The sequence below is a fragment of the Salarias fasciatus genome, chromosome 7 (assembly GCF_902148845.1).
Source record: "Salarias fasciatus chromosome 7, fSalaFa1.1, whole genome shotgun sequence".
NCBI lineage: Eukaryota > Metazoa > Chordata > Actinopteri > Blenniiformes > Blenniidae > Salarias > Salarias fasciatus.
Window position 1 is genome coordinate 28,922,525 of NC_043751.1, and position 24,069 is coordinate 28,946,593.

Consider the following 24,069-nt stretch of genomic DNA (forward strand, 5'->3'; position numbering starts at 1 on the left):
TGCATCATGCAGCGGAGCGTCTGTCTTCCTCTGTGCGTTGCTGCTGTTTCACCTTTTTGATTTACAGAAGTGTGTGTGGACATTTACATACAGTACGCGGCGCCTGTTCTTGCATTCATGCAGACGTAAGAGATGCGAAAATATCCGCAGCACGGAGAGGCAGTTCAGAGGGGAATCATTCAGATCACAATTCTGATTAAACGTCAATGCCGTCATGAAACTCTGTATTTTCAGTTTGTGTTTAGCTCAGTGCCACAAAATAACAAAGCTTGACAACATGCAAGGACCTTTTTTTTTTGTCAAAAAAGTCCTTGTCTCAGCTGTGAACTATTGAATAAACCAAAGACTGATTAAAAGCTACAATGGAGTGAAAAATCCTTCTCGCAATAATGGTGAAGTCAAGGAGAAGTCACCCTGCTTTTCTGTTCAACGAAGAAAAAGTCTCAAACACAGAGACCCTCCATATAAACTGCCAATAAAAGAGACAAAACATGCAGGCAAACTGTTGCATGGCTTTGTGTTCAGCAAGTAATTAAATATTGATTTTTTTTTTCTTCTTTCCAGTGTGAATTAAGATGGTTTTGAGGACAGCTGTTGTGAACAACTGGTCTTGATAAAAGACATACATGTAAAAAAAAAAAAAGAAAAAAGAGCGTGTTGCTTGTAGACTCAAGCTTCAAGATCCATTCCCATAAATTTATGTGCTTTTCCATCTACACAGGGGCTTTTAATTACAGTCACACAATTCATACAATACATGATGAATACGTGTTACACCACCAACCATGCTTGTGCACAGCCGCCCAGCACCAGGCGGAGAAGTTTTCACTCCAGCGGGCCGCATCCGCCGTTGCATCTCGGAACGAGACGTCTCGCTGCCGGCGCATTGTGGCGAACGTGATTAATGGGTTTATTAACGACGGTCACGAAAGACACGCCGCCCACTGCTGACAACAGGCGTGAGGTGGGAAGTAAAAGCACAACGCGACACACTTCTACACACCGTTCTTCTCACACAGGTCAACGTGCACGATGGCCAGAGAGCAGACAGACAGCCCGGCACACTCGCAGCTCTTCACACACCTCCTGATGCACTTTTTTCAAGGTGTCTGGCACAAGAAGGCCGACCGGCGAGTCAGGAGAGGCTGCTGAGGCTCCATTATCAGCCTGAAAGCCCTTTCATTTCCTTCTGAATGAAGCCAGGGCAGTGAAGTATAACCATGCTGACAACAGCAGCTGTGAGAGTATTGACATTTCAGGACCACTGTCAACTTTTCAGCATCACAAACCTCCGTCTGAGAGAGCAGCGTGTCCAGCCCTCCCTCAGCTGCATGCCCATACAGAGCAAACTTCTCAACTCCTCTTCCAATGCAGTCTAATGTATTTTCAAACACAAGACTTCCCGTCTTCTTTTCCCTGCTGTCTTTCCCGTGATCCCATTTCATCTCTCACTTATACAACATGATATGTTTACCTGCATAATCAAATTGCCCGGAAGAGCATAATGAAGAGAGAAAGCTCTGCATCATTCATGAAGTCATCTCTTTTATTTGTCCTTCTCTCATATATCATGCATCAGTTTCCTTTCCCTGACCAGCAGACTCCTTTCCCCTGCATGTTTCCATTATTTTTTTTCCCCACACACACTCCGCTTGCTGAAGGAAAACAAAACAATTATGCAGACATTTTCTGGATGCTTTACTGAATGAAACAGGTTACTTGGTCCTTTCCAAACAGCAGCCTCCCGGCTGATGCTTTCCAAGATCCCAGAGAAACCAGGAGAGACTCACTTCACACAGCCTTAGTCTGTAAATGAATGCGTATGAAGTTACTCTGGGGAGATGTGAAGTCGGTCATTTCATGTGTGTGTGTGTTTATGTCTGTGTGTCTTGCGAGCCACCGGTTGTCCATGTCCACTCTAAGCTGTGTTTTATCTCATGGGAATGTCATTCCGGCTGCACAGCAGGGGAGAGGACAGTCGAGGAGAGACTGGAGGACAGAAGGACGCATGGAGAGCGTGAGTGTGTCAGAGGGAGGGAAACACCGAGTCAGTCAAGGAGGCCGAAGCCAGGTAGCATCTCCCATCGAGGGGAACTGAGAGGAGCCTGAGACAGAAACGAGAATCGACAATGACAGCCCGTGAACAGTGAAGTGACTGACTCAGCTTTCGTCAGTCTGGTAGAACGACGACTCGGCTCTGCGTGGAGCGACTCTGCATTTCAAGATGTGTGACACTTTCACATCTACTGTAATCTGTCCGTCCACAGCTCAGCTCACTTTAGTCTGTAAGGAGGTGTGGTTTTGTCCCGCTGAGAGAGCCGTGAATACGATTTTAAAATGACACTGAGGTCTTTATTTTCCCCACATCAGTAAGTTTTTTTTTATATATATATATGTATATATAAAGATAGCACATGTTGTTTGCAACAATATAGGTAAAACTCTTTAGTTACTGAACCAAGCACTACTACTCGTATGAATAACGGTCGGTGTGAGAGTGTGAGGTTCGAGGTAATTGCAGTTTCACTGTGATGAGTTGGAGTTGGCAGCCTTGTTAGTGAAGTAGTTTTAATCACGCTGAGCGGAGACAGGCTTCACCCCCTGGATTTAAAAAGTAAATAAATAAATAAAATGGAATATGTAGACATTACCTCTGGCATATAGCGCTGTGCACACGCCAACTCCTGATCTGACCCTGTAAGTGTAGTCAATGGCCCGTTACCCAATCTATGAACCGATCCTGCATCAGGGCTTGTGGCTTGAGCTCCGTCGAGTATCGACAGCGCCGACATGTCAGGAAAATACCCCACTAATGCCCCTTTGACCAGCTCTAATAGGGACACGACAGGCGCTCTGCAATCATTCGGACAGACAGAAAATCAGTGAACCGTTCTGAACTATCATGTTGTCTCTCAACTGGCTGGAAACCAGGGAGAAGCTGCAGGAGGGGGTTCGAGGGGGGTTGCAGGCACAACTTGGTTCAGCAGTTTAACAGGTGCAAGTGAAGGCAGAGGAAAGGGTCCACCACACTCGGTCTACTTTTTGGCAGCTCCATGAATAATGCAACAACTGCTAAAATAATGTTCACTCATTAAGTTAGACTGGGAATGTAACACACACACGAGGAAATTGCCTTCCCACTGGATTTCCTTTTCGGAGGTAGTTCAGTTTGGATATGGGGTGTAATGGTGGCCCAGGGGTTAAGGAGGTAAACTTTCTGACAAGTTAGCTGCTTCCAATCCCAATGCTAATGAGTATGCGTCAGGAGGAGCATCAGAAATGAAACATGCAGCTCACATTATCCACTGTGGAAACACCAAGAGACCAAATAAAACTTATTAAATCTAGCAAATATTGATCAAATCTGAGCAGCCAACGTCACACAAGCTCACCCGAAAAACACAAACACGGACTGGTCAGGACAAATTTGCTTAAACCAGAAATAAAGTTTAATGTTGCCAAGCATTATCACACTTTATTTGAATCTCAACATGTACCTAATGATCCCATTTCCAGTCGTGAGGAATATGTTGTACAGATGTTTCACAATATAAGAGTGGAGAAATGAGAGCTGCCTGGATTGAAAAATTGAGCCCCCCCATAGCACCAACAACAAAAATCTGAATATGATACACTGTGATCCTACACCTTCAAAATAAAATGTAAAAAAAAAGAATTCTCAGTAGCTGAAAAGACATGGCTACAGCAGTGCAGTGTCTCAGTAGCAGGACAGCTGTGTGTGGATATTGTATTTACCCACAAGCATGTTTACCAATGTTACATTTTCCTGCTTGAGCCTTCAGGACTAATGCCAGTGCGAACTCTCTGCTTCACGTCTTTATTGGAAAGCGAAGCACGTCTGTGGATGCAGCTCTGCCACTTGAGATCTCTCCCAGCACTCTTCAATTTATCTGACCCCTGGTTATTCTCTATATTACGCCGCCCTGCACACGGTGTGCATACAGATGTTTACAGCAGGCCGGGTGTCGCTCCAGACTCTCCTTTCTACTTCTGATGCCTTCAGATTAACAATGACAGCCAGCAACAGTGGGTGAGCCTAATGAGGCTCCGTTTCTTCTCTTTCCAGGTAAGAACGAAGACTTTTGTTGCATTTTGTGAGTCTATTTACACAATACAAATTCTCACTATTGATAATGTTCATTACGTATCTGGCCAGTCAGGCTACAAACAGAACTTATCAACTTTTCTGCTTTTACATCATTAAACATTCTCCACATTTATTAATTTATATCTTGCAAGGAAATTTTGATTTAAAGCGTAAAAGTTCGTCTATCCAGGGTGACTATTAAATACAAATCTTACATGCTGGACAGAAAAAAATGAAGTTTTTGATAAAATATTCGTGATGTACGATGCAAAGGTCATCCTCAGCATCCAGTAGAATTTCCATAACCTTTTGAATTTCCTCTCGTATCTGTGTGCCTCCCCCCCGAGGGACTGAGCATGCTGTAGCACACTGCCCAGTGTGTTTGAATTTCATTTTCAGTTTCATTATCTTTTCGGCTTACATGTCTAATCCACTTTTGGATTTGTTGTTTCAGTGCCCAATTTGCCAACACTCCCCCTCCTATTTTAATCTTTTGTACAGAGTGCATTAACAAAATGAATTAAATTGTGACAGAAGGCCACATTTGTTCTGTAATTCCAGACGGCACTGCAGCGTTCTCGCCACCGTCTCCATTCAGTCACATCTGCCAAAACACAAGTGCCAGCCGGGGTCTTCTTCTGCATATCTTTTCTCAAGGACAACTAACATTTTCATTTGCATAATATTTTGTGTATTTCAAAACTCATTCATGCAGAAACGTCCCAGTAATGCATTCAGAAGTCGACAGATGACAGCGTCCTGCCTCGGCGCCTGCTGCTAAAGCATTGAGCGACTCTCAGTCAGCTCTCCGACGCGCAGCGTCAAGTAAAATGCTCGGCTATAAAGTGTGAGGTTGAAAAATTAGAAACGAATGTGGTACAAGTTGTTAATTAGGGCTGCACACTATCAGGTGACCGGGTGACGATGTCCAGATTTGCAGTTAGATGTAAGTGCCTTTTTGTGAAAAGGTTTATTCTGTGAAATAATAATGCTCTCTCTGCCCCCTAATTTATACCTCTCTAGTCTCATTAAAAAGGTCAAATCATACAAATCCGCTCCCATTTGTCACATCACATCACAAAGGGTGTTTAAAAAGACGTCAGCAGAACATGAAGGGTATTTCCTGACATCCAACACATTCCAGCAATTTTGCATTTTTTGGTCTCAAAGTTGCTGAAACATTCAGTAATCTTTCATTTGGTATGAATCCTACACACATTTCTAACAAACTTCGTTGATTATCTGGAGACACGTTGGTAAAGGCGATCGGCATTGATTAAACACCTAAACTAAAACACATTTGATTTTCAGACGGGTTTGGAGAAGTACTCAGAGACAAGCAACTTGCGCTGACTTAGTGGCCCATAACTGAACCCTCTTTTTCTTCTACACTAAAAAACCTGCTCTGAACAGCAGAGTCCACTTTAAAAAGAAGGGAGCTAAAAGATAGAAAAAAAAAATCAGCTATTCAGAGTCTGAAGCAAATATTCCATTATCAAAAAGCACTTTTCCCTCTGACGTTGTGGTGCAGTCGCTCCTCCAGAGCGGCTGTTTCGACCTTGCTGGTGAACCGTGGCTGTGTTTTTCCACCAGTGATTGCTTCCTCCCTCAGTTTACGCCGCGCTCGCTCTGGCATTTCGACCGAGACGAGGCTTAACTAATGAGCTCTATTGGCACCAACAACCCACAACAACAGTTCGCTGAACACTTGGCCTCTGCTTCATACTAATGGATTCCACATTTGGACCCATTTCATAAAATAATCATTCCAGGATACTTAAGGGCTCCATATCAAAGTCAGAGCAAAACTTCCTGCTTCTAGCAGACCAGACAACTTTAACACGATACATACAAATGGAGTCCTTAAGAGAGAAACTCCTGCTAATGGATGGCAGGAGAGGGAGAAAAGGTCCACCTGAACATTTCTGTTAACGTTCAGATGAAAACATTCAGCTTCACCACAGTGAGACCGACGCATCCTGCTGCTCTTGTTTTAGTGCATCCTGGCAGGACATCATATATCAGTGACACAAAGAGACGGCGTCTCTCAGCTGACAACATCTGTTCCAGTCTCAGGTCGGCCGGCGACTTCCCTCGTCCTCCACCACCGTCTGAGCTGCCTTCTAACATCCACTCTGGCTTCGGTGTCTCGGTCGGCCCATTTTAGGTCTGGAAAGTCGACTGGCACCTGAAAGTCTGGCAGAACTGACAGTGAACCGGGCAGCTCTGGTGTGTGACGACAGCAAAAAAAAAAATCCCATCAGGTCAGGTGTAAGTGTCTGATGTCCATAGTAAGACACTTGGATTGTGATTATGAGGACTCAACAAAAAAAAAACTGTTTTTAAAAGGCTGATCTTTCTAAATTTACACAGAGGTGTAGACAGATGATTTTTTTTAAAACGTTCCACCTTGGGAGCCACCATCAAAAAGTTGTGTTTCCAGGGGCTCTTAGCTCCATTGTCATGTAAACAAACACCCAAAATGCAACGTTCTGCGTTTCATTTGATAACGCTGTGTAAACGGAACCTTAGTTTCATTAAAATTTAACTGAATTTTGTTGTGAATTGTCAGACTCAATATATTTAAGAGCTGTAATCTGTATTATTTACCAGTTTTATCCTTTTCATGGTGTTTCGATGTTCTCAGAATAGTACGAAATACCATTTCCTGTCTGAAACGTGTTTGACCTGTGAGGTCAAAGCAAAGAAAGACCGTTTGAAACACTTATTCTGTCTAGTATAATACAGAAAGGGCTGTTATCTCTCACTTCCTGTCCCAGCCTAAGAAAATTAAAAATGAGACGTGTCCATTTGATGAGCCGCTGAAGGATTGAACGATAGCTTCACATTTTAAATTACATTATTGTGACACCTTCAAGGTGAGGAATATATCATTTATTCAGGCGTAAACTAATTCAGGTGGCTGTATTATGATGGAAAAATGAATTAAAAAAACAGACTGTTCTTTGACACGATGCTTTAGTGTCTACAGATTTGATCTTATTTCTCTGTCGAGTGCAGAAGTTTCATATTATAACTATGTGCTGTCTGTTTTCAAAGACTTGCCTTGCTTTATAAGTTTGGGAATGCCAAAGCAATTTTCTTGTCCTTTCGTGACTCAGTCATACAATGACAGTGAAGATGAAGTCTCTCGTGTCTTCATCAAGCACTTTAATTTCCCTCCCCCGCTCGAAACGGCCTGTGGCTCCGAGAAGATAAGTTTTACGTTTATTTTTAAAGCTTAGTAAACTCAGACGACATGCCACTTGGTATTTGCCCTCAGGCTTCACTGGGTAAACAGCTCGACGAACCAGAGTCTGCTACCAGTAAACCAACCCTGGGAGTGTCCTGCTCACTTTTAGGCTCTTTCAGGCTCAGGTATCGAGAGGCGGTCTTTCACCGACCATCAAGAGACGGACAGCAATGGACACGCATGGATCATTCCCAACAAAACCCAACCCTACCTTAACCCTTCAGTCTTTAGACTGTGGCGTGTAAGCAGGGGGGGACATGCAAACCACTATCCCATAATATACAGCAACACAAAGCAAATGGGATTCCTCAATAAATCACAGATAAGCAGAAGCAAACATGCAGTAATTAAACCAGATTCCAAACTGAACCACATGTCAAATCTTTAATGAACTTCATACTCAGCAGATGTTATTTTACCCCGAAAGCATTTTTTATAACACCAATATCTCAACACCGTGATCGAGTTTCCGATGTCAGCTCAGACATCAGACATGTCGACAACCCGAGACCACAACAAAACCAGGATCAGGAGTCTGCTCGCGGTTTGAAGGAGAGGATTCTGTTTCTCCCTCCTCTCATTTCGTTCCTCGGTTCCCTTTTTTTCTCTCTTCCTACCATGTGGATCACAGCTGCTCCTCCCTTCCACCCCACAGTCTTCTCCTGCATCTCTCCAGCACCGCATCTTTCATTAGGAGGGGAGAATCGGAGATAAAGAAGCCCTTGTGGGGCGTCGTCCTTCATTTGTCCCGATAGCTGTTGCGTAAGCCTTTATATCTCGCCTGGCATGTCAGTTAAATCCGGAAATGTCTCCAATCTTCTGAAGATCACAGGAGTTTGACGGCATCTGCAGGTGGTTTGGCCTGAAGAAACGTCAGTGCGCTTTCTTTGAAGAGCGCTGCTTGTTTAGGATGTGCTGTTTGCAGCAAAAATGAAAGTTTGACATGTAGTTTCAAGGAAAGTGTTGTTCTTCAGCAGTTTCAAGACTTTTTCAAAGGTGTTAAAAAACGACGAGTGAGCAGAAATGTTTGATTATTGATAGCGTGAGCTGAAGAGCAGTCGGTCAGAGCACATACCGACATTCATCATTTTTTAATCTATTTTGTTTTCATAAGTTTTTTAGACTGATCCAACTCTCTGTTTTCACTTGTAGCAGATTAATGACTCAGGCAACTTGGGGATTGTCACATTCCTGGCTTCACTTTTATTTCTTATTCTCTGCAGGCCTTTCGGCAGCGTTGCCAGATGACGATGAGCTTTGGTTTGTGAATGGCCGTTTGATAACATGAGATCAGAGCGCAGTGCTGACAGCAGGAAGAGAGTCCAGGAGAGTCGACTCTGCCGACGCCCAGAAACGAGGCTGCTGACGAAGCGATCCGTGTTTTATGTTGTTTAGACTCCATTTCAGCACATCTGATTAGAAATGAAACAGACCACGACATCTTATGGCTTTCAGCTTTAAAATGTCTGATGTTCCCTGACAATCTGAAAGTGAGGAACTCAGAGTTTCTGAGTACAACGCAGCGTCGTGATGAAATGTGTTTGTTCAGCTACACACACTCGCTCTTGTTCTGCAGATCTGCAGCACTGACTCAGGAGAAAGTGACATTGGTCACATTTATATAATCTTTCCTCCAGCTGTGATTGATCTTGAAATAATCCCCTCTTCATGTGCATTACTCCCAGAGGAACATTTCTTATTACATCTTAAACTTGTCCCATTCTCATTCACAAGCTTTGTTGTAATTAATTATTCAAGCTGAATGTCTTTCTTTTTCTCAAACGGGGAGGTTAATGAGATTAAAATTCCCACAATGTGTGGGAAGGTTTTAATTCACAGAGAGGATAAAAATGAGAAAGTCACACTGTGAAGCTTGTAGTCACACGCGTGATGATCAGCAGAGAAAAACTTAATAAATTTAGCTGCGTCGGAAACAGCACTGAGGAGGAACACATTTAGGGAAATATAAAGACAGGACCAACAACATGGAGGAAATTTGGAATCATGAAGATTGGTCTAGAATTAATTTGGTGGATATCTTTTCCAGTTTTCGTATTCCAGATTAATACAGAACTCTAATTTTTCTAATTTTTTGTGTTTTGGCTGTTCTTTCTGGGTGGACTACAAATCATTGCATCCACAAGTTTGATGTGATTCATGGCGGATGATCTTCTTGACATCCTGAGCTGCTCCAGATCTCAAAGTGGAGGCAAAAGAAAAGAGCAAGGAGAGAGAGCAAAGAAAAGGCAAAGAGCTTCGAAGCAAGGCCCCGCAAATATGTAAAATAAAATATAAAAACACTTCAGTAAAAGCTGCTTCACTTCGTCTCTCCAACTCTGAAACGTTCAGTAAACGTCTTCCCGAGGACCTCAGACAGATTATTTACTGACGCCTGTGAACACACTGTTACAATAATCCAGCATGAACAAGTTTCTCTGAATCCTGTTTGGTCGGCAAACTTTCTGTGTCGAGCTGGATTCTCTGAAATCTCAGCCTCCACTGAACAAAATATCCTCCAATTTAAGACAGGAAATACCTGAAAGTCCTGATTGTTCAGACCTTACCTAAAAAAAAGAAACTTAAATGACTTGAGCCAGCTACTTAGAGCCAATCTGTAAGAGTGGTTCTTCTGCTATTAAAAGAAGTCAGGCCTTCGTTCATCACCGCAGATTTGAAAGGGTTTTAAAAGACTGGATTGTTGAAAAGTACCACTTTAGTGAAGCGTGGCGCTCTGTGGCTGATGGCTGATAACGGCACAAAGTGCTGAGCGGCGGTGACCTTGGCGCTCGGGATGAAGGAGGGAGAGTAGATGAAAGTGAGGAAGTGAAGCGTTGCTGGAGCGCTCTCCCCGTCCTGACACATGCTGCGAGAATATTACAAAGACGGAGGAGTAGGAGATCAAATTAACTCCACTCTGGCTGGCTCACTGCGCCGCTCGTCCTTTCTCCTCTCATCCTGCCTTCCTCACACACACACACACACACACACACACACACACACACACACACACACACACACACACACACACACACACACACACACACACAGACACAAGGATGTGGGTGTACACACACTGAGCCGACCATCTGAACACTCCGGGACATACAAGGACAAGCCAAAACATTATGACCACTGCGAGGTGAGGCGGATATCACCTGTGATCACGGCTTTACGACGACTGCTGAGAAACATCCGGAATAAAAACACATCTGTGAGTGACAGACCTGCCTGTGCTGCCTCACCTATTCTTTTCACACTTCATTACGTTAATTTTCTAACACAATTCTAATACTGAACTTTTATCATTATTTCGTGATGAATAAAGGGATGAATAAAGTATTATAATTTATTCATCTATCTTCAACAAAACAAAGCAAAAGGTTCACACTACTAAAAGAAGAACAGCAGGCATCCAAACACACACTTGAATGAGTAATAGAGTAGTTTTGGTTTAAAACTTACTCAAGGAGTGAGTAACTGTTGAGTAAACTTCTTAACACTGTTAAATTGTGGTGTTTATAAGACCATCTGTTCACAATACTGAGAAGCTACAGGAAATCTCTGGAGCTGGAACAACCACTTCAATTGCTCTTCCCGATGACTTCCAATTATAAAACTACAGAGTTCCAGGGGAATATAAACGGGGAGTCATGACACCCTGGAGGAAAACGTTGTTATTGTCCATCAACATCCACACGAACAGAAGAGCTGTTCACTTCAGCTGGGGTGCACATCCCAGAAGAGGCATCTTGAAAATGTTACATCTTCCCTCGTTTCCATTGAGACGGGGGTCAGACAGTTTTCAAAAAGTTGTGTTTTTCCCATTTCGAATGTAACAGAGTGGCAGTGTTTTCAAAAAGTCCCATTTTCGGTGGCTCTGACCCAGTCGTCGTGGAAACAGACGCCCAAAACACTATGAATGTCTTACGCATGGGGAGTAACTTGGCCTCCATATCACCCAGATCTCCACTCAGCTGATCGTCTGTGGGATGTTCTGAAAGTCCATGAAAGCCCCACCGCTGAACGCACGGACATTTAAAGGTCCTCCACAGAATGGAGTGTATGCTTCTGAAGCAAAAGGTGCGCATAATGTTCTGACTGATCTTTGTACGCTGTTTGTAAACCTGTTTCTCTGGTTAACACAGACACACACACATACATACATGCAGTCAAAGTGAAGCGGGCCTGTGTTGAAGGTGATCTGGCCAGATAACAATCGGCTGCTGACCAGATGGAAGAGTCGGGAGGTCCAGATAAGAAAACAGTAACATGGTGGACCAAATGGGGGCCAGACTATTTATTAGGGTCAACCAGGGCAGACACATTATCAGAGACTGGCTTTCTTCCTTCGGCGATAAGCAGGTGTAAATTAAAGATAACGTGACCAGGAAACAACCTCAGCGGGAGCAATGGGACTATTATTCGCTGCAGAATTACTCTGTATTGTGTGAAAGGCTCTGCTGTTCCGACTGTTTGACATTCCTCACAGCGCTGACAGTGTGCAGCGCAGCGTGTCTCTGTATGAGGTAGAGGCTTTTGTTCACATCACTTCTCTTTGTGCGTTTATTTGTGTGAGTAAGTTGTAGCATTTTCAAAGCAATGGCTGCCCGGAGCGCCGCGGAAAGCATTATGGAATAACGCAGTTTAGACAATACTGCACCACACCTCAGGATTTCCTCACGTAATTAGACACTGCTGAACTGGCCCAAGACTGAAATGCATCTTACGTTGTACGACTTGACATGTTCACTCATGGGTTCTGTTGCAAAACATATGCTGCCAACTACTGTGGCTCCACTGAGTAAACAAGGTTAACCTTCAATCAACCGATCAATCTTCATTTCAATTTTCATCTTCCCCTTTGAGAAATTAGATGCTACTCAAATACTTCACAAACGGTTAAGAAAAACATCAAAAGGAAATACATTTGCATATGTACACATCTTCACATGCACTGTGTGCGTGTAAACGTAAAGCTGTATCTAATAAACATGCAGACACACATCCTGCTGATGACGTGAATCAACAGGCAGAAAATACACACTAAAACAACACAACCAGTACAGTGAGACAAAGATACAATAAGCCTATGAAGTGATACACTCTGTATCAGAAACAAAATCTACTATCATGCAAGTTATTAAAATAAACTAAACTAATAATAATTAAGAAAGAAAAGAGAATAAAAATTGAATGGACTCAAAAATTAAACCTTATGTCAGTTTGACGTTGAATACAGTGAGCAAGACAATCAGGTAATGTTATGTGACAAGTGAAAGTGATCCAGAAAGTCATAAGCATTTACATGTAACTGCAGGATACACAGGTTATCTGAATCCATTCCGATGTGCACAAACACTCCCCCAGAGCGCACAGCCACAGCCGCCTACCTCAAGCTACCATCAGCACGTCACCCAGCCTCGGTCCACAGTGATTAGCACAGCAGTGACTCATTAAAAGTCATTATTTAGAGAGAACGTCTATTGACCTTCCTCGCCGCATGATCAGCTGCATTGTTTTGTTTCTCTGTGTGTGGTCTCTGCCCACACATGATGTCTACGGCAATTTAACAGGAGCGCTTCTACTTTAGCCATTAATGCAGCGATGAAACAGTGTGGGTGTCAGTATAGGAAAATTATTTGACCATATATAGGAAAAAAATCTGAAAACTACGTCACGCCGAGCCTTAAATAGTCCAACGTGCTTTTAACATCATGCGTTTTTAGCAGTATGACTGGTGACCAGTCCAGGTTTTACCCGGTCACAGCTGATGATCTCCTGTGTCCTCCTCCCTCGCTGCATTCATTAACCTCATCGCTGGCTCTTTCTATTCTCTTCTAGCCTTGCAGCTCCATCCTCAAAGCTGTGATCTCTCAGACATGCATAACTAAACACACTCAAGCTCATCTCTCACTTCCCCACCCAACTGTCCGACGTGAGCCTGCTCAGCAATGTAGTCGTTTTTTAATCCTGTCTTTTCCCGTCACTCCCGAAGAAAACCCTCAACATATTCATCTCTACTGCTTCCAGTTGAGCTACTTTCTATTTCTTCAGTGCCATCGTCTCTATAGCATACCACAGAACTGGTCTCACTAACATGGTAGACCTCATCCTCCAACCTGGCTGAGGCCCTCCTCTCACAGATCACTGTCCTAAGTACAATGATGGAAGCCTCCAAAGTGTGTAAACGAGAAGCTTTTCGGAAACAAAACAACACATCTTCATTTGAAAAGCTGCGCCGTGCAGACCTGGCCCTCCAGGATGAACAGATGCCATCAGCAGCAGGCGGGACAGACATCAAAATCCCTGCAGATCAAACACTCCTTTCATGTCACGGATAATTACAAGACGGCGTGTTTAACAAAGCTCAGCGGTCATTAGTCGATGGTCCAAACATTAAAACTTCCCAGAAACATTCAACAAAAATGGCTACAGTCAACAAGAAAGTGAGTTTTTTGACTGATGATCTACGTCAATATCATCTAAATAAACACTGAACATGACAGGATTTGCTCACACACACCTTCGTAAGACCAGTCGCGTTCCTGACTCGTCACGGTTTCAACGCTTGTTTTATCATAAAATACATGAAAAAGCTGAGCGTCAGCAGTTGTGCTGTTGCTGTGAGGTTACGTCAGAAGCCGCTCGTTGAAACTGAAACAGGATCTCCTCGCTGGAAGCCCACAAACACAATCTTTTGGGTTTTTTTTTTTTTTTTTTTGTGGCCAGACGATTATGCGTCACAACAGCTGCCATCGCCATTTGTCGTTTGTCGACTAATTACCGGAGCTGCTTGTTGATCACTGTGATTTGGGAGACTATTTAATGTGTAAACAGTGGGAGCTCCAGCTGAGGAAAAGTTACAAAATTACTCATCAAAGACCGTCAACAAACAGCAAACTCATATCATCTGGCTGCCTGGGCGTCACAGTGAGGCTGCAGCTTTTTGGATCCAGTTTTGCCATGGTGTGACTGTACGGCGGTCCTGCAGGCGCTGGCGATCTCGAGAAGCGCAGTTTGACATGTTCGAGACAGAAGTCTGTGCGAGTCGTGGACATCAGGTCGCCGGGGGCACAACATCACCCTCCCTTCCAATTAATGGGGGAGAAAAGTCTGCTCACTGCTGCATCCTCCGCTGTGCACACCTCTTCTCCTAGAAAACTGGATTATCTATGAAATGATGCAGAGTTCAGCACGAGAAAACTTTAGATGCCTTTCACATGATGATAGACGCGAGCTGCAGATTGAACTTAAATGGTTCAGCGGCACATGGAAATTGAAAAGCAGGTATAATTTGCTGACAGAATCAAGCGAGCTTCGAACTTCCTGTCAGCCGACATATTGTGCTTTTGGCAAGCGATGTTCTCCGTATAGATACTTTATATAATACAGGGTTTTTTTTTTTGCTTCCAGTTCTACATAGGAGACGGAGTACGAGCCGTAAAGGTCATACTCTTAATGAGGAGGCCCGAGGGTTTTCAGAGTCCATCATATTCCCTCTGATCGGGTCTGATCACAGAACAACACGCTGAGAACGGACGCTGTGAGATCGCCGAGGCTGAGCGGCCGAGGCCGAGCTCATTTCACTTCAGCTCAACGAGGGAATAATGAGCTCAAACCTCGCAGCAATCACTGTTTATCATGTCGCCTCCTTGACATTGTGAAGTCAAGGACGACTGTGCATTAACCCTCAGACTGTGGCATGAGTCACCAGACCGCACTGCTCATCCTGATCACGGCGCTGCAGCAGGCCCAGTGGAATCATGGGAGCAAACTGTCCAAAATCAAAATAGTCTATAAGTGTATTCAGTATTTGAGCATCACACTGGGAATAACACCATAAAAGTGATATTTGGGAAGTGGTTTTCATTCCTCGTGTCTATTGCACTGGGCTTTAGGGATGCACCAGCACCAGTATCAGGTGTCGGGTTTGAAACTGCACAGCGCACTTGTGAGAGATCCTGAATACAGCCCGTTCACTATTACGTAACGTCATCCTCCAGTAACGTCAGCAGCGGTAAGACGAGAGCGGATGAGCCACGCCGGCAGCTTGGAGATTCTTTAATATTAATGAAAATGACCAAAGTAAGACAGGCTATTATGTTCTGCCAAAATATGAAGAGGAGAAAACTTGTTCATGCAACACCAGCAACTTCATCACCACAGACATTTACGGACGGAGGAACTTATTGGAGACTTCAGGACTGTTTCAGCTGAATGTAGAACATTTTGATTTGTTTTTTGTAACCAAATGCTTTGGCTTGTGGTGACAGTCATAAAGCCAGCCAGGTCACAGTGCAGCAGAGGCAGCCAAGACGCAGCGGCCATCGACGTGAGGACAAGTGGAGAGAAAACAACAAAGACAACAAAACATATCACAGCAATAGCAATTTCTTTCACCCTCTCCATGGAGCAGAATAATTAAAAAAAAAAAAAAAAAAAAGCATGCTGGCAAAGTAAGCTAAATAACGATAATGAGATAAAAATTGGAGTGGATGGTTCATTTGAAAACCGCCAGACTGTTGGACCAACTGTATACAACTGCAAATGATTTTCACCCAGAGAGAGGGCAAACCAGGACAGGGCCAATCTCATCCATCACATTTAAAGATGCATTTCCAATGAATGAACAGAGTGCATGAAATTACAGGCTCACCCGGGAGCTGGTGTGACCTTACGGATTGCTCAACATGCTCATATACTGCAGTTAAAGAGCGAAACTGGACCTGGAAAGCAATGAAGCAGATTCCGACTGACCATGGCAGCCTGAGAAACCGTGTTTTTCAAAGTTAATTGCAATTTTGGGCTCATTAATGCCACATAAGTTGATGTAAAAAAGTTATTATTTTGTTTTTGGATTTGGACAAAAGTAAAAATTACACACCAATTAAAAAATGCTCGTATTTATTAGGAAGAACTACAACCCATATGCTTATTTTTATAGAAATGTTTTCACAGTTAAATGTACTTAATTACGGATATCAACATTAAGGGAAACGATCAGATAATTTAACATTTCATTCAGTTATTCAGACAGCTTTATCGTATCGGGAAGGCTTATGCTGCTATTTGATTAAAAAAACAAGGTCTTAGGATGTACTGACTTCATGTTCAGTTAGCAGGCATCTGGCTGGCTTAATATATGCTGGGATATAGTGGCATAACGCACACGCGCACACACACACACACACACACACACACACACACACACACACACACACACACACACACACACACACACACACACACACACACACACAAAATCTGGTACCCAAACACTGAAACAGATGTGCAACATGCCCTGAGACTCTCCCTCTTCGTCACGCATAGTCATATATAGTGCACAGCACATAACAGATGGGTACACATAACGCCTGCTCTTTACACACACGCACACACACACACACAAACACACACACACACACACACACACCTGTCAGGTTATATGACGGAGATGGATGGTGATAGATGGTGTCCGTTTGTCAGGTCTTCTCTCAGGAGCTCTTCTAATGAGGTGACACACTGTCCTGGCTGACACAACCAGTTCAACGGGGTCAAAGACGAGTTCATGAATTACTAACCCACATCCATAAATAACCAGGAGGTATCGGGGCAGACCCTCAGAGAGCGGCGGAGAAAATTTGCTCAATATCAAATTTTCCATTAGAGAGCCAAGAGCGATTTTGCGTTCAGCTTGACGTGTCCTTTTCGGGATCAGGTGAGTCTGTCAGGAGTGAAATCAAGAGCTGGACGAGCCATTAAATGTTTAATGAGAGGTGTCCTCCTAAAACTGTATTTATCAAAGTGGAAAGAAGTCGATTCAGGTCAAGAAGAAAATAAAAACACCAAGCAGGACTTGCATGTTTTGGGTGTAAATAATCAATATTGTCGATTCTTTAAAAATACTGCTTCAGCCTTTGCTTCCTGCTCAGACAGGCGTTTCCACTTGTTGGGCAATTTGACCCGAGGCTCAGGTTGAACTCGGCTCGACCTGTTAGGTTCAGCACAGGTGACGGTGGACGGGGGGGGGCGGCTGTGTACCCCGAACACTGCCGAACTCGGGCTGAACACACACCTGTGCAGGAGTGTGTGACTGCTACAGACTTCACAAACTTTTTTGTCCAAAGTAACCAAAGCGATTTGGGGGCATGTCCAGCAGCTGAGAGGACTGGTGAGGTAGCGTTGAAGGGTTAGAATTACAGTTTTGGAGTGAAGAATGGATCTAAAGCCTTTCAGACTGTTTTTTCTTTTCTTTTCAATAATACATCTCACAGTACATGAGAACAATAAACAGCTTCTGAGGTCTGAAAAGTTCATCCATCCATCAACCTTCTATACCATTTTATCAATGTCAGGTCAGAGGGGAACGAAGGCTGGCGAACGAAAGTAGACTCCTCTAACGATTCTTCCCACCTGTACCGGCTTGTTTCAGCACTGCGCCGCATGACGCCACAGGCTGAGGCTCGATTCCACAGCATCAGGAAGCTTCATGAAGTAGAGGAAACTGCAGCTTTTTGGAAAAGTCCTCAGAGGTGGAGATTATTTTTTGCGCTTCACGAAATAGAAAATACACATTTAAAAATGACATGGACACAGGCCACCAATAAGAGACAAAAGAAAACACATTTACAGCTTTTAATGGTTAAAGAATTGGTTAAGAGGATTGATTGGTCCATTAAATCAGCAGATAATTCTCTACTGACTCCCCTTTAAAACAGTAAGGCTTCAGTAATCCATATGGAAACTGATGAAGAACCGGACTGATAAGCAGGATCAATAATGGAATATTCATATTTATTCATCTATTCCAGTGATTGAGAGATCACCTGTCGGTCACAGTGCAAACACAAAGAGACAGACAGCGGATGGATGGAGTGTGAAGAAACAAAATTTTGTTTACTCATGTGATGACTCCTGTTTCATCTATTTGATTGGTTTTATTGAACCGAAAAAAAGAAAAAAAAAACCCTCATCCTAACTCTTCTGGACACGTCAAAGCAACTTATTGAACAATGTTTCTCACTATCAACAAAATGTGGAGTCATCCATTTTCCAAACTAACTGCAAAAAGACCACTGCTTCTTCTGGAAATGTGTCATGTGAAAAAGACAAACTAAGCAAAACAGTAACAAACAACAACTCCCAAAGCTAATCCCAAAGTTAATTACCAAAAAAACAAACAAACAAAAAAAAAGAACATTGCCATTCTACTGTCAGCCCTTTTGAGCCGAATACTGATCTCCACAAACACCCTTGGGGCATTTCATTTGATTTCCATGTTTTAACTGTCCAGTCAAAGAAAGCCAGTTTGCTCAGCTGCTAATAAAGCACCGCTCACCTGCCTGCCTTCATTTGACTTGCTAATTAAACCCTGCACTTATCTGGGATTTAATTAAAAATACTTTAATGTAAGTAAGCACAGTACATTTATGAGTTGGAGCATAGCGTGTGAGTGTGTGTGTGTGCGATTCGTCCCACTACAGTGCCGTCTGAGTGCTGCTGAGATAAGTGTGACTGGCAGCGCCGTTGTACTGTACAGCTCTTTTCCTCCGGCTTACGTCTCCTCGTCTTCCTCATCTTCTTTCAATACTCTCTCTTCTGTATTCCTCACACCAAGCGCTTGTGTGTCCTCGTTCACTGTATCCATGAACCCTCTCAATGGGCTTCGCTTCTCTTTTACGGCTTCATCCTCAACATGCCTTTTCCCACACGAAGCTATCCTCTCTCCTGCAGACATGACCAGAGTGTCTCGGTGTCCCAGTCCAACACAAGCGGTCCCTCTCGTGTTCTCATGCTTGATGCTGCTTGTTCTGGTCTCTCCCAGTGAAACGCTCGACATCCTCAGGCAGCTCGGCCTCATTGTCAGTGTATTGTTTCACCCCTGCAGCTCCTTCCATCCTCTCATCTCCAATGCAAATCTCCACTCCTGCAGGTTCTCCTCCAGCTGCAGATCACTGCGTCGTCTGCAGACGGTGTGTGGAGGCTTCACCTGTTTGCCCGGCTCCACTCACTGCATGCACTAAAGGGCTCAGAAGCCGATCGTTGGTGTATTTCCACTTTGAAAGCTTTTGTCACGCCGACAGCACACCTCGCTGCTGTCAGACTTCCCTCATACTGAAACACTTCAGTTCACCACCGCACTTCAGCATCCAGAGTCCTGCTGCTGCGCCGGAAGGCGGTCAGACAATGGATACACAAAAACACACACTAATACAATCAGTTTGATAGCCGCTGCGGCATTAGACTGCAGCTGGAAGCTCAAACATAAAACATAAAACATAACGTAGGAAAGTCAGGTCGGGACGCGGTGTCTCTGGGCTGAACCATGGAACAGATGCCACCTTTGCCATGATAATTATGATGATACTGAAACGCTAAAGTTCCTGCCAGCCACAATTCTGACGTCCCGTGTGGGTGTCATGTGCAGACCACCTGTCTCGTCTCCTCCTCTTCCAATCAGAACAACTCCCGCTGCAAGACAACACACGGCTGTGGGTCTCCAATCACACGGAGCTCAATTCATTTCAACTGCACGGGCAATTCTTCTGCATCACCACTGAAAGTCAGATTTAACAACTGTTTCCTAATTATTATGATTCATTGCTGGATGCTGCATATTTCACACAGACCAGAACGGGGGACAGCAAAGAAGAAGACATGTAAATGGATTTCACCTACAGTATATAGTGCTTTTCTACAGTCCACAAAATGCTTCACTTCGCTCATTCAAACACTATTTAGGGTTCAGAGTCTTGCTCAAGGACGCTTTGGGTGATTCAACCAGCAACACGCTCTACCAGCTGACCCAGACCGGCCCCTAAGGCACAAAATCTGCTACCGATTGAAAGAACTCTATTCCATCTTACGAGACACAAATCGCACAAAAACACACGTTCTGCCCATATTTTGAATTCTACAGATGCTATAAAAATTAAGACGACGCAAATGCATTTAGCTTGGAGCCAGGACACGGAGTCAGGGCCACTCACACACACCGACAGACAATCGAAGCATCTTTAACATGCCGAGCAGTCAGTGGGTTTAACATGCAAACAGCCTGTTGAAGTGTCCTTCAACGGTCCTTCAGGCCGCAGCGCTGGTTTTCTCTATTGATCACTAAAACCTGATTAAATAAGATGATTTTATTTCCAGCTCCAGTTAGAAGGTCTGTGTATGAGGTGTGAATTTATGAAGCAATAAGTTTACTGACAGCAGCGTGCCGGCTCACTTACTCTTTCCTGAGCAAATAAGAGCAACATTACGGAGAATGAATGAGGAACCGAGCGAGCGCACGCTATTCACACAATCCGTCCTACGCTTTCTTAGTCTACTTTATCTAATGTCTTCCCAGGAGGGGACGGATTCAAGCAGGCATGTCAACATGAGGACCGTGGGCCAAAGCTGGCAGCAGGAGGCTTCAATCTGGTGCTACTGGTTTTAAGATGACCACAGAGGAAACACCTGCTTTCAAGAGATCCATCTTCTCATTTATCTACAGTCTGGGAAGCTCTAACGGGTTTTTTTTTTTCCCTAAAAGAGACTCACACAGGCTGAACAAAAGTGGAATATCTACAGTGCGTGTAGAGGTGACCAACCAGCCTGACACCTGTGCACAGCGCTTTACCCACTTCCACCAGTAGAGGAGGATGTTGCTTCGCCTAAAGATGAACTTGATGTTACTGATCAACTCATCACCTGAACTTAACTGTGATCACATTAACAAACAGGTTTAAATGCAATGGTTCCTCTTCTGGTTTCAGTGGGGCTGCGTCGTGTTTCCACAGGCAGAAAAATGCTGTTTTTCAAAGTAACTCCCTCATTAATCACACCCAACCTGGCGTCTACCTTGAGGTCACATTCGCCCTTTGAACATATTCTCTCCTTTAACCCCCCCCCATCAGAAGACCGATCTCTGCATCGTGCAGCCAGCACCGTTAATGCGGCGCCCCGGAGGCAAAACTGGAAGTCACTGCAAAGTCATGACTGTGCGTCAGTTCACTGAACACACCACTACAAAGAATAATTATCTGAAGGATCAAGAATCTGTGACAGGCTTTTAGCTCGGTTTAAGACATTTCAGCAGTTAATTCATTAAAAGAAAATAATATTCTGAGCACAGACCATGTCTAAATTTATGGAGTTTTGCCTCTATTAGTGACTACATGAAGGGACATAATGCTGTGAGCGCTGGAGTAATGCTGCTGTGAAAAGTTTTGTGCTTTTGCTGATCTTTCATTCTGTTGACATTCAATCAATGCATTTAAGTAAAAAGCAAGAGCAACGCCAGTGCACGTACGCATGCACATGCACACACAGGCCAAAAACCACCGCTCAGCTTGTGAAGGTGACCAGACAAGAAAATGTAATTTTGAACTAATTGAATTGATTCGCTCCTAACTTTCATTTTAAAGAGGAGAACAGACTTCAAGAAAATGCTTTGTCAGTAAACTTGTCTCATGGATGGTTTGAGTGCACGCTTCATAGAGGCAGGGAAACACCAAGACAAAAGTAAAATGATGGGAAACACCATTAAAGAGACATGCCAACTATCCATTGATTCTTCTAAGTTAAGAATAAATAAAGAACCTACAGACAATCAGGAGTAAGGTTGTCAAACATGCAGTCCACGGACCAAATCTGGCCGACCAGGGGTTTCCAATCTGGCCACCGAGAGAGGCACCGGCCTGGATCGAAGCGCTCAGAATGAACGCACACATCAGAAAAAACATGCAGTCAAACCGGGGTTTCCTGGATGAGTGGCAAGAGTGAAAACCACTTCGCCATCATGCCCTGGTCCCTTTCTAAAAATATTATCTAAAAACAGGAAATTATGGATTACTTTGAGGTTCTCAGGTGTAAATTGGAAACCTCAAGCGAGTTTGACACCAGTGTGTGTGTCTGTGTGTGTGTGTGTGTGTGTGTGTGTGTGTGTGTGTGTGTGTGTGTGTGTGTGTGTGTGTGTGTAGTCTGAATACAATACTAAATTGTGGACATGGTAAAAATATAATCACTGTAATTACATCTTTTCTCACACACTCTGAGCCCCACAGCGCTGCACTGAGGTGTGAGCACATGAAAAGCTCCGCAGGCCGAACCTGGTGCTGCGCAGGGATTCTTCCCTTCAGGAAGAACAGAAAAGAAGCAGCTCATTGTTTCCTTCTTCGACTCCCGCCTCCTCTTTATCGGCGCCGGCATGGCGCCACCTTTACACGGTTTCTTGTTTTGTCGGGACACAACAGAAACGGAAGCTGGCATTGTTTCCCGCCAACACCGGCTAACACCCACAGTTCGTTAAAGAAGTACTACGCAAACATCCCAACGGTGGAAACAATGGCTTCAAGGACCAGCAGGTTTGTGAGAGAGAGGAAAATCACATTTAGACTCAGACAATTCAGCCCAACAGTCCCGACTGTGACTTTCATCACCCCATTCAATTTAAGACATTTTTGAAAGCTGCAATAATGCACAGTCAGCTCCACGGTGCAGGAAAGCTCTTTATGTGGGGCTGAACCATAAATGAACCAAAGCGGCACGCCAGATTCCATCAGTAACACTCCGCACTCCCCTTAGGCAATACACAAAATGGAACGCAATTGAAAAATGGTTATTAAACTTGGAGTGGGTCTGACGCAGACAGCAAGAGATGACTTCTGGAGTATTAAAAAAGAAAAGCGGAACAGGTGGAGGAGAGGGGGAGTTCGCTGCGAGCAGCGTACAACAGGTTCAAATCAGCGGAAGCTGCATGTTGCACAAACAAGTGAACAATCTGAGTGTGTGTTTGGCTTTAGGATGACAAAACTGACTGTGTAGAGTAGAGGACGGGCGGAGGAAGGACCTCAGAGTTGGAGGACTTCATCAGCCTCTCGTGTCAGTTCACAAAAATAAAAGCTCCAGGATGCGAGAGAAGGAAGAAAAAAAAAGAGGTGAGAGTCATTAAAATATAACAGAAGGACCAGCAGAAGGAAGGGAGGACAGAAGAAGAGTGGAGGAAGGTGGGAAAAAAGTGAGGTGAAAGGAGAGAAAAATAAAGAGCAGGGAGGCTGAGAAACGACAGGAAATACACGGTCTTCAAGAAGCTGCTCATTTACAAAGCGGTGACCCTGACCTGGTAGAAAGGCTTAACGATGGAGGGAGGGAGGGAGGGAGGAGTGGACAGTTTGGACCCAGAGACGGTCTGATCTATTCCGGTCCTGACCCACCCTGCCGTGAAACCAGACCTCTGGGCTGCCGTCCAGGAGGAAGACGGGGGCTCGGCGTGCGTCCGCAGCCGACGTCACCGAGCGCAAACGTCTTTATGGAGATTTGATCACTTTCAATCAATCATCCCTCTGCTTTCTTTCTTTCTTTCTTTCAGAACAGTGGAGGCAGGCAGACTTCCCGCCAACTGACTTTCTCACAAATAACTTAGCGCAGACGGATATGAAGCTGATGGAATCCACCCTCAGAAAAAAAACTGAAAATCCATCACCGCTTGTCATAAATTATTTTACTCACCAAGAATAATGCTGAGCGTGGGCCGCGGTTTATAAAGGAGGAGAGTTGGTGATGAGTAATACAGCAGCTCCTCAGCTCAGAGGAACGCAGATGCTTAACCACTGATAGGATCTGATCCGTCCAAACGCCATCTCCAGTTTCCTCATCGAAGCTCATATCATTTGCTTTACCGCTACCAGTACGACAGATGCACTTTGCTCCAGACATGATGAGA

The 24,069-nt window shown here is 44.1% G+C and overlaps 1 protein-coding gene across 2 annotated transcripts in view; it reads right to left on the reverse strand.

Annotated features, from left to right (window-relative positions):
- The window catches only part of LOC115391771 (PQ-loop repeat-containing protein 1), a 50,428-nt gene that overhangs the window by 20,490 nt on the left and 5,869 nt on the right, over nt 1-24,069 (reverse strand). The gene's annotated exons all lie outside the window — the stretch shown is intronic.